The 14,050-nt window shown below is 39.9% G+C and overlaps 6 non-coding genes across 6 annotated transcripts; all 6 read right to left on the bottom strand.

The window, feature by feature from the left end:
• Positions 1–2,332: 2,332 nt before the first annotated feature.
• TRNAL-AAG (transfer RNA leucine (anticodon AAG)) lies at positions 2,333–2,414 on the bottom strand. The gene has a single exon. It is a non-coding gene; the product is annotated as a tRNA-Leu (tRNA).
• A 498-nt stretch (positions 2,415–2,912) lies between these two features.
• Positions 2,913–2,994, bottom strand: TRNAS-GCU (transfer RNA serine (anticodon GCU)). The gene has a single exon. It is a non-coding gene; the product is annotated as a tRNA-Ser (tRNA).
• A 4,654-nt stretch (positions 2,995–7,648) lies between these two features.
• TRNAL-AAG (transfer RNA leucine (anticodon AAG)) lies at positions 7,649–7,730 on the bottom strand. The gene has a single exon. It is a non-coding gene; the product is annotated as a tRNA-Leu (tRNA).
• A 501-nt stretch (positions 7,731–8,231) lies between these two features.
• TRNAS-GCU (transfer RNA serine (anticodon GCU)) lies at positions 8,232–8,313 on the bottom strand. The gene has a single exon. It is a non-coding gene; the product is annotated as a tRNA-Ser (tRNA).
• A 4,654-nt stretch (positions 8,314–12,967) lies between these two features.
• TRNAL-AAG (transfer RNA leucine (anticodon AAG)) lies at positions 12,968–13,049 on the bottom strand. Its single transcript has one exon. It is a non-coding gene; the product is annotated as a tRNA-Leu (tRNA).
• Positions 13,050–13,561: 512 nt separating this feature from the next.
• TRNAS-GCU (transfer RNA serine (anticodon GCU)) lies at positions 13,562–13,643 on the bottom strand. The gene has a single exon. It is a non-coding gene; the product is annotated as a tRNA-Ser (tRNA).
• Positions 13,644–14,050: the final 407 nt, after the last annotated feature.

Genomic DNA, 14,050 nt, shown 5'->3' with positions numbered 1-14,050 from the left:
TCATGTTAATATTAATTTTAAAAGACACACTCCAGCAATCCCTCCTCTGATGACTCTTGTCATCACACAAATCTTCCCTACTAATTTTACATACTAAAATTCCCTCATATCAATCTCTTCCCTTCTTGGTTTCCCCTTTGATCTTGCCCTGAATCATTTTTCCCTTTGTTTTTCTTCCCTCCTCCTATTATTTTTCGCCATCTTCAATTTTATTCTTTTACTAATTTTACATGCCACCCATGATCCAAATAAGCAATCTATAACAATCAATATCCCCTGTATTATTTTAGACAATATCCCATGCCAAATGTTACTAATCCAATTTCCCACTGAAGCAAATCCTTTCCCAACCTTTTTCCAAACACCTGGTTCTTTCAAATCCTTCAAGTCCGTACTATCCCTAGTCAAGTTAGTAAGCATACTTCTAATCTCATTACTATTATCTGGTATGTAAGCGCAACAATTACACCCATTGAGCAATCTACAAACTCTGCCATTTTTCACTAAAAGAATGTCTAAAGCAAGCCTGTTTTGAAGAGTCATAGCCCCCTCCGCAGCATGTTCAGTATCCATCAGGAGTATAGCCCCTGAAAAGTTTGTCAGCATGTTATCCTCAATAGTAGACAACTTTTGAATCTTTATGGAGTTCATAATAACTCCCACTGAAGAAATTATCGTCCCAAATATGTCTCCTACTACACCAGCAGCAGTCTCTTTCTTAAGTCTAGTACGATGTAATTCAGACAATTTTGGTAACCTTTTCAAATCGTCAAGTTGATATATCTTTGGGAAAACTATCCTCAAATAACATGTCCCATACTATCCCTTTGGAAGACGGTAATAAGCATTAGGTCCACATATATAATAAATCCCGGGGATTGCTGGATCCTGTCTATTTAACATGAATGTCCATTTACTCTGAAACAAAAACACACGCTTACATTCACTCATTCCCACAAACACATTGTCATAGTATGATTTGGTCTTGGATATGCAAAGCTTTCCTACATGTAGTGCGTCTAAAGCTAACTTCCCTTGTTCTCTAATTGCACTATAACCGTCACTACTAGCAAAGGCCCGTTGCTGTAATCCTTTCTCTAGTTTACCCTTCAATGCCCTTCTTCTCTCTTCCGTGTGATCTAAAAAGCTTTTCTCTACAGGTGTAAGCAAACATGTCAAATTATTGTGGTGTGCATAAGATGTACTAATTGTTAATGTTGCCTGAAAGAATCCTTTAACTAACTTTATGCTATAGTACTTAGCTACCCCACTCACATCCTCTATGATAGGCACACTAGAAAACACAAGATCATGATTTGAGTAAAAATATTGAATCTCTTCCTGGTTATAGAATCTTGTTAGTAACAGACTACAACGTATCCCATATGTTAATGACAGTCTATGATAGGTAACCCCCTCTTGTACCGAAACAGGAATCTGTGTACACACAAAACAATCTTTTGCATCCATTGTGTCAACATACTCACTCAGCAAGCGATAGAATTCATCAGTGGATAGCTCCCCTTTCGAGTTAGTTCCCTCATGCAAGTATCTTGTATCCAGCTCAAACCTCTCCCAGGCTGTTAGTGCAGTGGTAGTCTCAGGAATGGTAGCATTGTTAGTCCCACTTTTATCCATTAGTGTCATACTCACAACCACGACCCTAATGAATATTTATTACATGAACCTTTTTTGCAAAAGTATTTGGTTCAAGTAAACTTAAAGTGTTGGGATTCAAGACCACGGCTCCAGAGAGACTGGAGCCTAAATCTAGCCAGTTTAGCCTGCTCAGCCACGCTACCTCACATCTACAAGCTCACAACTATAGTAACTTGGCCAAACACTGTGGACACCCGCTGTGGTGACCTGGCTATGCGGGGTAACGCAGCATTCACCGACAGTTGAGCGAGTTACAGGTGAAAAGCAAAGTATAATAACTGTCTTCATATAATATATGTCTTTCCTTATTTATTCTTCTTCCCCATTGTATGTTTGCTCTCTGCTTTAGAAACGCGAGCTGTCATCACTGCAAGGAAACGTATCACACAGCGTTCTACTGTTTACACTCACTGAACTTTCAGCATCACAGTGACCCCTCTCGTCGCCTCTATAGTTAGACTTCAAGACAGCTGGTTTGTTTACCGATACAATTCTTGTCACCTTAGGTTGTGGTTTTTTAAAATAAGAAGGCTCGGTCCCACTGTCTGGCTACCCTTATATATATACGTCACCACTTTACATAGTCTCACCTCTCGCTATGTGGATCGTAGGTGCAGAAGGCAGAGAGTGAGACACTGATGCAGACAAAATACGTTTGTGAGTTGAAAAATGCTGGCAGCAGTGGGATTCGAACCCACGCCTCCAAAGAGACCGGAGCCTTAATCCAGCACCTTAGACCGCTCAGCCACACTACCCTGTGCAAACCTGTTTCTGTAAGCTTTCTGAAGTGAGATGTTCTGTTGTATAGGGGACTTGGAGAATAAGGGTGTATAGCCTGTGAAGTGATCCTAGGAAAGTCAACGCCAACAGCAGCAGGCACGTGATACATTCAGTAGGTCAGGATTGGCCCCGGGCCATGGGAAGTGTCAGGGAGCGCCAGTCCTGAGAGTCCGTAGGAAGACAACCCTTACATTGGCGTCCCGCACGCGCTGCTTCTCTTTCTATAAGGATAAGGAATCAAATTATCTATGTCCCTGAACTTACCAACCCTCCGCCTCAGGAAAGATTTTGTGATTCATGAGTAGAACCCGTCTGGCGCTGTTTACAGTAATGCCTAAGCACAGTACTCAACTGAGTGGTGTTTCCAAACTGAGCCGTTGTACTGCCGGAAATACCATGGGATATGTCATTTAACTTTCACATAAAATAGGGTTAACCCAGCCCTACCACATACTAAAGACGGAACAATAAACCGACGAGGATGGGATTCGAACCCACGCGTGCAGAGCACAATGGATTAGCAGTCCATCGCCTTAACCACTCGGCCACCTCGTCTTCGAAACACCATGTTTCAGGAGTACAAAATATGGTAGCCAAAATGTGTTCTATTAGGTGATAGTTGTCTAAACATAATAAAGAGCATATATTTACAGATTGTTATGGGAACTTGCTGTCTTCAGCTTTGCTCTATACGACCTTGTTGTCCATCCCTACTTCAGCTTGAATTTATATGTTAAATGTAATGTAATCATGAAAATTACACTTTCCAAACGTGTTCTAGCCATATGTGATGTACTATCACACTACCCTCAAATGAGCTAAGATTGCTTTAATTCAGTTGTACGTGGATTTAAAGTGCAATATCATACAAATATTGTACTGGTATGGCGCTTTCGAGTCTCTAGGTGTCAGTTATTGGTGGTGTGCTTACATGTCAACATTAGGCAGCAAATAGTACACAATTAAGGAAAACTGCCTTCCCATTTAATGTGCATTGTTCTGCAAAAAGTTTTAAGTAGGAGAAAGTAAAACTTAGTTTATAAAACCACCTAAACTGGGAGTATTGCCGCTACAGCTATGACACTTCAGTTTAAAAACGTACGTGCATCAACAAGAAATATTTTTGCGCTAAATAAATTGCTGTCCGACTACTCACGTAATGCATAAAACTGAGGCAGTCGTAATTACAATACATTGAAGTAATATTTTGGTAGTTTTTGTTGACGATGACTCCGCAGCAAGCAATCAGATTACTTTTTATTAGTGAAGGCGCGTCAGAGCCTTGATAAGTAAACTTACAAGGAGACACGCCTAGGTCCATGAACCTTTTAGACCAGGTTCGGGGACTTCCCAGTACGAGATGTCTTTTGGCATCACAAATAAATAGATCAATATCTCAACAACAATCGCAATAACTAATCAGCATGCTAATCAATAACCTTTAATGAGAGTCAATAAAGTGAACACACCATGATCTTTCAGTCATGAATAACCACACCAATTTAGTTAAGTGTTAGGATATTTATTTCCCTACTGGTTACAATCTAAAGTCATTTCTGTTAATCTCATCAGCAATTCATCTCATTAGTAACTCTTCAGATTTGCAAATAGAAATGCAATTAATCAATGCATAGAGAATATTCACTCAGTATTAACATATAATTATTAAGAAGCAACTTAGCAAAGTCTCAGTAGTGCATGGTTCAACAAAGCAAGAACTCAGTCATTTGTCTATTTGCGTCAGATTTTAGTGAACACCTTAAATAACCTCGTATTAGCATCAGCATGTTGGGCTTCATGCAAAACAATTTAGCAAACACAAATTTGGAAAACATCTAACTATGGCCTCTATCAAAGAGCAGTTGGTACCTAGAAAGAAATGGCAAACAGACAATTTAAATTTTCATCAGATAGTTACCCATCCAACGGATCAGCAAACAGCGTCAGTCTTCGTCCTCGGGACATCAGTCATTTGCATCATCAGCAAAGAAAGGACAGGGCAAAGTATCAGTATGGCATAGCTAAGGAACAAGAACTTCCCTCATATAGAGGAGAAGTAAGTATCAGGTAAGGAATAAGTAAAGGGTGGTTTAGAGTAACAGGGCGAACAAACGGCAAAGTCTCAAACTAAATGGCCTAAATGGCTCTGTAGAATGGCAAAGAATGGCTTGGAGTGGAATGTCCAATAAATGCCTGATTTCTCCTCGGGTCATGTGGTTAAATCAAAGCTGTCTAATTTACTCCTAATTCCTCAATGGATAATCATTGGTGCATCGCCATCTCTGTCCAATAATCTTCACCAGAGTTTTACACAAACCACAGTTCTCATGTCGTTGATTGGCCCATGTTATTGACGTTTTCATCGGTTGGAATGACAGGTAAGAAAAGTTACATTTTACGCTACAGTCAGTAGTTCCATTGTTTTCTCCTTCTCCAGGCAGCCTTGCACCTGTTACAAATTACACTGTTGCATTCAGCAAGAATGTCTCCTTCAGCAAGTAGGGTCCCATGAGAAAGAATTTACTACAGCTACACACATCTCTAGCTTCTGGGAAAGTACAGTTTCATGTCCTTCAGGAAAATAGCACATTGCATGTTAGAAAAAGACAGTTTAATATGAGACCAGGCAGCTAGGCACAGACCTTCGCTAAACTAAGGCCTACTGCTTAATGAACAAACTCCTAATACATAACTCCAATTTTGATATGTTAATACAAATTAAAAACATTAGTACATAATTAATTCAGCATTAATAACTTTCATTAGTCTTCGTATACATTGGTAGCCACTCCCCGTGGGCACATTTCAAACGTGTGCATTATTTCTACGTTAACACATTTTTTATGCAGCTTCATTACACAATATATTGTAAGCTTTTCATGTTAATATTAATTTTAAAAGACACACTCCAGCAATCCCTCCTCTGATGACTCTTGTCATCACACAAATCTTCCCTACTAATTTTACATACTAAAATTCCCTCATATCAATCTCTTCCCTTCTTGGTTTCCCCTTTGATCTTGCCCTGAATAATTTTTCCCTTTGTTTTTCTTCCCTCCTCCTATTATTTTTTGCCATCTTCAATTTTATTCTTTTACTAATTTTACATGCCACCCATGATCCAAATAAGCAATCTATAACAATCAATATCCCCTGTATTATTTTAGACAATATCCCATGCCAAATGTTACTAATCCAATTTCCCACTGAAGCAAATCCTTTCCCAACCTTTTTCCAAACACCTGGTTCTTTCAAATCCTTCAAGTCCGTACTATCCCTAGTCAAGTTAGTAAGCATACTTCTAATCTCTTTACTATTATCTGGTATGTAATCGCAACAATTACACCCATTGAGCAATCTACAAACTCTGCCATTTTTCACTAAAAGAATGTCTAAAGCAAGCCTGTTTTGAAGAGTCATAGCCCCCTCCGCAGCAAGTTCAGTATGCATCAGGAGTATAGCCCCTGAAAAGTTTGTCAGCATGTTATCCTCAATAGTAGACAACTTTTGAATCTTTATGGAGTTCATAATAACTCCCACTGAAGAAATTATCATCCCAAATATGTCTCCTACTACACCAGCAGCAGTCTCTTTCTTATGTCTAGTACGATGTAATTCTGACAATTTTGGTAACCTTTTCAAATCGTGAAGTTGATATATCTTTGGGAAAACTATCCCCAAATAACATGTCCCATACTATCCCTTTGGAAGACGGTAATAAGCATTAAGTCCACATATATAATAAATCCCGGGGATTGCTGGATCCTGTCCATTTAACATGAACGTCCATTTACTCTGAAACAAAAACACACGCTTACATTCACTCATTCCCACAAACACATTGTCATAGTATGATTTGGTCTTGGATATGCAAAGCTTTCCTACATGTAGTGCGTCTAAAGCTAACTTCCCTTGTTCTCTAATTGCACTATATCCGTCACTACTAGCAAAGGCCCGTTGCTGTAATCCTTTCTCTAGTTTACCCTTCAATGCCCTTCTTCTCTCTTCCGTGTGATCTAAAAAGCTTTTCTCTACAGGTGTAAGCAAACATGTCAAATTATTGTGGTGTGCATAAGATGTACTAATTGTTAATGTCGCCTGAAAGAATCCTTTAACTAACTTTATGCTATAGTACTTAGCTACCCCACTCACATCCTCTATGATAGGCACATTAGAAAACACAAGATCATGATTTGAGTAAAAATATTGAATCTCTTCCTGGTTATAGAATCTTGTTAGTAACAGACTACAACGTATCCCATATGTTAATGACAGTCTATGATAGGTATCCCCCTCTTGGACCGACACAGGAATCTGTGTACACACAAAACAATCTTTTGCATCCATTTTGTCAACATACTCACTCAGCAAGCGATAGAAAACATCAGTGGATAGTTCCCCTTTCGAGTTAGTTCCCTCATGCAAGTATCTTGTATCCAGCTCAAACCTCTCCCAGGCTGTTAGTGCAGTGGTAGTCTCAGGAATTGTAGCATTGTTAGTCCCACTTTTATCCATTAGTGTCATACTCACAACCACGACCCTAATGAATATTTATTACATGAACCTTTTTTGCAAAAGTATTTGGTTCAAGTAAACTTAAAGTGTTGGGATTCAAGCCCACGGCTCCAGAGAGACTGGAGCCTAAATCTAGCCAGTTTAGCCTGCTCAGCCACGCTACCTCACATGTACAAGCTCACAACTATAGTAACTTGGCCAAACACTGTGGACACCCGCTGTGGTGACCTCGCTATGCAGGGTAACGCAGCATTCACCGACAGTTGAGCGAGTTACAGGTGAAAAGCAAAGTATAATAACTGTCTGCATATAATATATGTCTTTCCTTATTTATTCTTCTTCCCCATTGTATGTTTGCTCTCTGCTTTAGAAACGCGAGCTGTCATCACTGCAAGGAAACGTATCACACAGCGTTCTACTGTTTACACTCACTGAACTTTCAGCATCACAGTGACCCCTCTCGTCGCCTCTATAGTTAGACTTCAAGACAGCTGGTTTGTTTACCGATACAATTCTTGTCACCTTAGGTTGTGGTTTTTTAAAATAAGAAGGCTCGGTCCCACTGTCTGGCTACCCTTATATATACACGTCACCACTTTACATAGTCTCACCTCTCGCTATGTGGATCGTAGGTGCAGAAGGCAGAGAGTGAGACACTGATGCAGACAAAATACGTTTGTGAGTTGAAAAATACTGGCAGTGGTGGGATTTGAACCCACGCCTCCAAAGAGACTGGAGCCTTAATCCAGCGCCTTAGACCACTCGGCCACACTACCCTGTGCAAACCTGCTTCTGTAAGCTTTCTGAAGTGAGATGTTCTGTTGTATAGGGGAGTTGGAGAATAAGGGTGTATAGCCTGTGAAGTGATCCTAGGAAAGTCAACGCCAACAGCAGCAGGCACGTGATACATTCAGTAGGTCAGGATTGGCCCCAGGCCATGGGAGGTGTCAGGGAGCGCCAGTCCTGAGAGTCCGTAGGAAGACATCCCTTACATTGGCGTCCCGCACGCGCTGCTTCTCTTTCTTTAAGGATAAGGAATCAAACTATGTCCCTCAACTTACCAACCCTCCGCCTCAGGAAAGATTTTGTGATTCATGAGCAGAACCCAGCTGGCGCTGTTTACAGTAATGCCTAAGCACAGTACTCAACTGAGCGGTGTTTCCAAACTGAGCCGTTGTACTGCCGAAAATACCATGGGATATGTCATTTAACTTTCACATAAAATAGGGTTAACCCAGCCCTACCACATACTAAAAACTAAAGACAGAACAATAAACCGACGAGGATGGGATTCGAACCCACGCGTGCAGAGCACAATGGATTAGCAGTCCATCGCCTTAACCACTCAGCCACCTCGTCTTCAAAACACCATGTTTCAGGAGTACAAAATATGGTAGCCAAAATGTGTTCTATTAGGTGATAGTTGTCTAAACATAATAAAGAGCACATATTTACAGATTGTTATGGTAACTTGTTGTCTTCAGCTTTGCTCTATACGACCTTGTTGTCCATCGCTACTTCAGCTTGAATTTATATGTTAAATGTAATGTAATCATGAAAATTACACTTTCCAAACGTGTTCTATCCATATGTGATGTACTATCACACTACCCTCAAATGAGCTAAGATTGCTTTAATTCAGTTGTACGTGGATTTAAAGTGCAATATCATACAAATATTGTACTGGTATGGCGCTTTCGAGTCTCTAGGTGTCAGTTATTGGTGGTGTGCTTACATGTCAACATTAGGCAGCAAATAGTACACAGTTAAGGAAAACTGCCTTCCCATTTAATGTGCATTGTTCTGCAAAAAGTTTTAAGTAGGAGAAAGTAAAACTTAGTTTATAAAACCACCTAAACTGGGAGTATTGCCGCTACAGCTATGACACTTCAGTTTAAAAACGTACGTGCATCAACAAGAAATATTTTTGCGCTAAATAAATTGCTGTCCGACTACTCACGTAATGCATAAAACTGAGGCAGTCGTAATTACAATACATTGAAGTAATATTTTGGTAGTTTTTGTTGACGATGACTCCGCAGCAAGCGATCAGATTACTTTTTATTAGTGAAGGCGCGTCAGAGCCTTGATAAGTAAACTTACAAGGAGACACGCCTAGGTCGATGAACCTTTTAGACCAGGTTCGGGGACTTCCCAGTACGAGATGTCTTTTAGCATCGCAAATCAATAGATCAATATCTCAACAACAATCGCAATAACTAATCAGCATGCTAATCAATAACCTTTAATGAGAGTCAATAAAGTGAACACACCATGATCTTTCAGTCATGAATAACCACACCAATTTAGTTAAGTGTTAGGATATGTATTTCCCTACTGGTTACAATCTAAAGTCATTTCTGTTAATCTCATCAGCAATTCATCTCATTAGTAACTCTTCAGATTTGCAATTAGAAACGCAATTAATCAATGCATAGAGAATATTCACACAGTATTAACACATAATTATTAAGAAGCAACTTAGCAAAGTCTCAGTAGTGTATGGTTCAACAAAGCAAGAACTCAGTCATTTGTCTATTTGCGTCAGATTTTAGTGAACACCTTAAATAACCTCGTATTAGCATCAGCATGTTGGGCTTCATGCAAAACTATTTAGCAAACTCAAATTTGGAAAACATCTAACTATGGCCTCTATCAAACAGCAGTTGGTACCTAGAAAGAAAAGGCAAACAGACAATTACAATTTTCATCAGATAGTTACCCATCCAACGGATCAGCAAACAGCGTCAGTCTTCGTTCTAGGGACATCAGTCGTTTGCATCATCAGCAAAGAAAGGACAGGGCAAAGTATCAGTATGGCATAGCTAAGGAACAAGAACTTCCCTCATATAGAGGAGAAGTAAGTATCAGGTAAGGAATAAGTAAAGGGTGGTTTAGAGTAACAGGGCGAACAAACGGCAAAGTCTCAAACGAAATGGCCTAAATGGCTCAGTAGAATGGCAAAGAATGGCTTGGAGTGGAATGTCCAATAAATGCCTGATTTCTCCTCGGGTCATGTGGTTAAATCAAAACTGTCTAATTTACTCCTAATTCCTCAATGGATAATCATTGGTGCATCGCCATCTCTGTCCAATAATCTTCACCAGAGTTTTACACAAACCACAGTTCTCATGTCGTTGATTGGCCCATGTTATTGACGTTTTCATCGGTTGGAATGTCAGGTAAGAAAAGTTACATTTTAAGTTACAGTCAGTAGTTCCATTGTTTTCTCCTACTCCAGGCAGCCTTGCACCTGTTACAAATTACCCTGTTGCATTCAGCAAGAATGTCTCCTTGAGCAAGTAGGGTCCCATGAGAAAGAATTTACTACAGCTACACACATCTCTAGCTTCTGGGAAAGTACAGTTTCATGTCCTGCAGGAAAATAGCACATTGCACGTTAGAAAAAGACAGTTCAATATGAGACCAGGCAGCTAGGCACAGACCTTCGCTAAACTAAGGCCTACTGCTTAATGAACAAACTCCTAATACATAACTCCAATTTTGACATGTTAATACAAATTAAAAACATTAGTACATAATTAATTCAGCATTAATAACTTTCATTAGTCTTCGTATACATTGGTAGCCACTCCCCGTGGGCACATTTCAAACGTGTGCATTATTTCTACGTTAACACATTTTTTATGCAGCTTCATTACACAATATATTGTAAGCTTTTCATGTTAATATTAATTTTAAAAGACACACTCCAGCAATCCCTCCTCTGATGACTCTTGTCATCACACAAATCTTCCCTACTAATTTTACATACTAAAATTCCCTCATATCAATCCCTTCCCTTCTTGGTTTCCCCTTTGATCTTGCCCTGAATAATTTTTCCCTTTGTTTTTCTTCCCTCCTCCTATTATTTTTCGCCATCTTCAATTTTATTCTTTTACTAATTTTACATGCCACCCATGATCCAAATAAGCAATCTATAACAATCAATATCCCCTGTATTATTTTAGACAATATCCCATGCCAAATGTTACTAATCCAATTTCCCACTTAAGCAAATCCTTTCCCAACCTTTTTCCAAACACCTGGTTCTTTCAAATCCTTCAAGTCCGTACTATCCCTAGTCAAGTTAGTAAGCATACTTCTAATCTCATTACTATTATCTGGTATGTAAGCGCAACAATTACACCCATTGAGCAATCTACAAACTCTGCCATTTTTCACTAAAAGAATGTCTAAAGCAAGCCTGTTTTGAAGAGTATTAGCCCCCTCCGCAGCAAGTTCAGTATCCATCAGGAGTATAGCCCCTGATAAGTTTGTCAGCATGTTATCCTCAATAGTAGACAACTTTTGAATCTTTATGGAGTTCATAATAACTCCCACTGAAGAAATTATCGTCCCAAATATGTCTCCTACTACACCAGCAGCAGTCTCTTTCTTATGTCTAGTACGATGTAATTCAGACAATTTTGGTAACCTTTTCAAATCGTGAAGTTGATATATCTTTGGGAAAACTATCCCCAAATAACATGTCCCATACTATCCCTTTGGAAGACGGAAATAAGCATTAAGTCCATATATATAATAAATCCCGGGGATTGCTGGATCCTGTCCATTTAACATGAACGTCCATTTACTCTGAAACAAAAACACACGCTTACATTCACTCATTCCCACAAACACATTGTCATAGTATGATTTGGTCTTGGATATGCAAAGCTTTCCTATATGTAGTGCGTCTAAAGCTAACTTCCCTTGTTCTCTAATTGCACTATAACCGTCACTACTAGCAAAGGCCCGTTGCTGTAATCCTTTCTCTAGTTTACCCTTCAATGCCCTTCTTCTCTCTTCCGTGTGATCTAAACAGCTTTTCTCTACAGGTGTAAGCAAACATGTCAAATTATTGTGGTGTGCATAAGATGTACTAATTGTTAATGTCGCCTGAAAGAATCCTTTAACTAACTTTATGCTATAGTACTTAGCTACCCCACTCACATCCTCTATGATAAGCATATTAGAAAACACAAGATCATGATTTGAGTAAAAATATTGAATCTCTTCCTGGTTATAGAATCTTGTTAGTAACAGACTACAACGTATCCCATATGTTAATGACAGTCTATGATAGGTAACCCCCTCTTGTACCGAAACAGGAATCTGTGTACACACAAAACAATCTTTTGCATCCATTGTGTCAACATACTCACTCAGCAAGCGATAGAAAACATCAGTGGATAGTTCCCCTTTCGAGTTAGTTCCCTCATGCAAGTATCTTGTATCCAGCTCAAACCTCTCCCAGGCTGTTAGTGCAGTGGTAGTCTCAGGAATTGTAGCATTGTTAGTCTCACTTTTATCCATTAGTGTCATACTCACAACCACGACCCTAATGAATATTTATTACATGAACCTTTTTTGCAAAAGTATTTGGTTCAAGTAAACTTAAAGTGTTGGGATTCAAGCCCACGGCTCCAGAGAGACTGGAGCCTAAATCTAGCCAGTTTAGCCTGCTCAGCCACGCTACCTCACATCTACAAGCTCACAACTATAGTAACTTGGCCAAACACTGTGGACACCCGCTGTGGTGACCTCGCTATGCAGGGTAACGCAGCATTCACCGACAGTTGAGCGAGTTACAGGTGAAAAGCAAAGTATAATAACTGTCTGCATATAATATATGTCTTTCCTTATTTATTCTTCTTCCCCATTGTATGTTTGCTCTCTGCTTTAGAAACGCGAGCTGTCATCACTGCAAGGAAACGTATCACACAGCGTTCTACTGTTTACACTCACTGAACTTTCAGCATCACAGTGACCCCTCTCGTCGCCTCTATAGTTAGACTTCAAGACACCTGGTTTGTTTACCGATACAATTCTTGTCACCTTAGGTTGTGGTTTTTTAAAATAAGAAGGCTCGGTCCCACTGTCTGGCTACCCTTATATATATACGTCACCACTTTACATAGTCTCACCTCTCGCTATGTGGATCGTAGGTGCAGAAGGCAGAGAGTGAGACACTGATGCAGACAAAATACGTTTGTGAGTTGAAAAATACTGGCAGCGGTGGGATTCGAACCCACGCCTCCAAAGAGACTGGAGCCTTAATCCAGCGCCTTAGACCACTCGGCCACACTACCCTGTGCAAACCTGTTTCTGTAAGCTTTCTGAAGTGAGATGTTCTGTTGTATAGGGGAGTTGGAGAATAAGGGTGTATAGCCTGTGAAGTGATCCTAGGAAAGTCAACGCCAACAGCAGCAGGTACGTGATACATTCAGTAGGTCAGGATTGGCCCCGGGCCATGGGAGGTGTCAGGGAGCGCGTAGGAAGTCCTGAGAGTCCGTAGGAAGACAACCCTTACATTGGCGTCCCGCACGCGCTGCTTCTCTTTCTTTAAGGATAAGGAATCAAACTATCTACGTCCCTCAACTTACCAACCCTCCACCTCAGGAAAGATTTTGTGATTCATGAGCAGAACCCGGCTGGCGCTGTTTACAGTAATGCCTAAGCACAGTACTCAACTGAGCGGTGTTTCCAAACTGAGCCGTTGTACTGCCGGAAATACCATGGGATATGTAATTTAACTTTCACATTAAAAATGGGGTTAACCCAGCCCTACCACATACTAAAAACTAAAGATGGAGCAATAAACCGATGAGGATGGGATTCGAACCCACGCGTGCAGAGCACAATGGATAAGCAGTCCATCGCCTTAACCACTCGGCCACATCGTCTTCAAAACACCATGTTTCAGGAGTACAAAATATGGTAGCCAAAATGTGTTCTATTAGGTGATAGTTGTCTAAACATAATAAAGAGCATATATTTACAGATTGTTATGGTAGCTTGTTGTCTTCAGCTTTGCTCTATACAACCGTGTTGTCCATCCCTACTTCAGCTTGAATTTATATGTTAAATGTAATGTAATCATGAAAATTACACTTTCCAAACGTGTTCTATCCATATGTGATGTACTATCACACTACCCTCAAATGAGCTAAGATTGCTTTAATTCAGTTGTACGTGGATTTTAAGTGCAATATCATACAAATATTGTACTGGTATGGCGCTTTCGAGTCTCTAGGTGTCAGTTATTGGTGGTGTGCTTACATGTCAACATTAGGCAGCAAATAGTACACAA

Source organism: Pleurodeles waltl, chromosome 12 (genome assembly GCF_031143425.1).
Source record: "Pleurodeles waltl isolate 20211129_DDA chromosome 12, aPleWal1.hap1.20221129, whole genome shotgun sequence".
NCBI lineage: Eukaryota > Metazoa > Chordata > Amphibia > Caudata > Salamandridae > Pleurodeles > Pleurodeles waltl.
The sequence above is the reverse complement of the archived record's forward strand: the minus strand, read 5'-3'. Positions and strand labels throughout refer to the sequence as shown.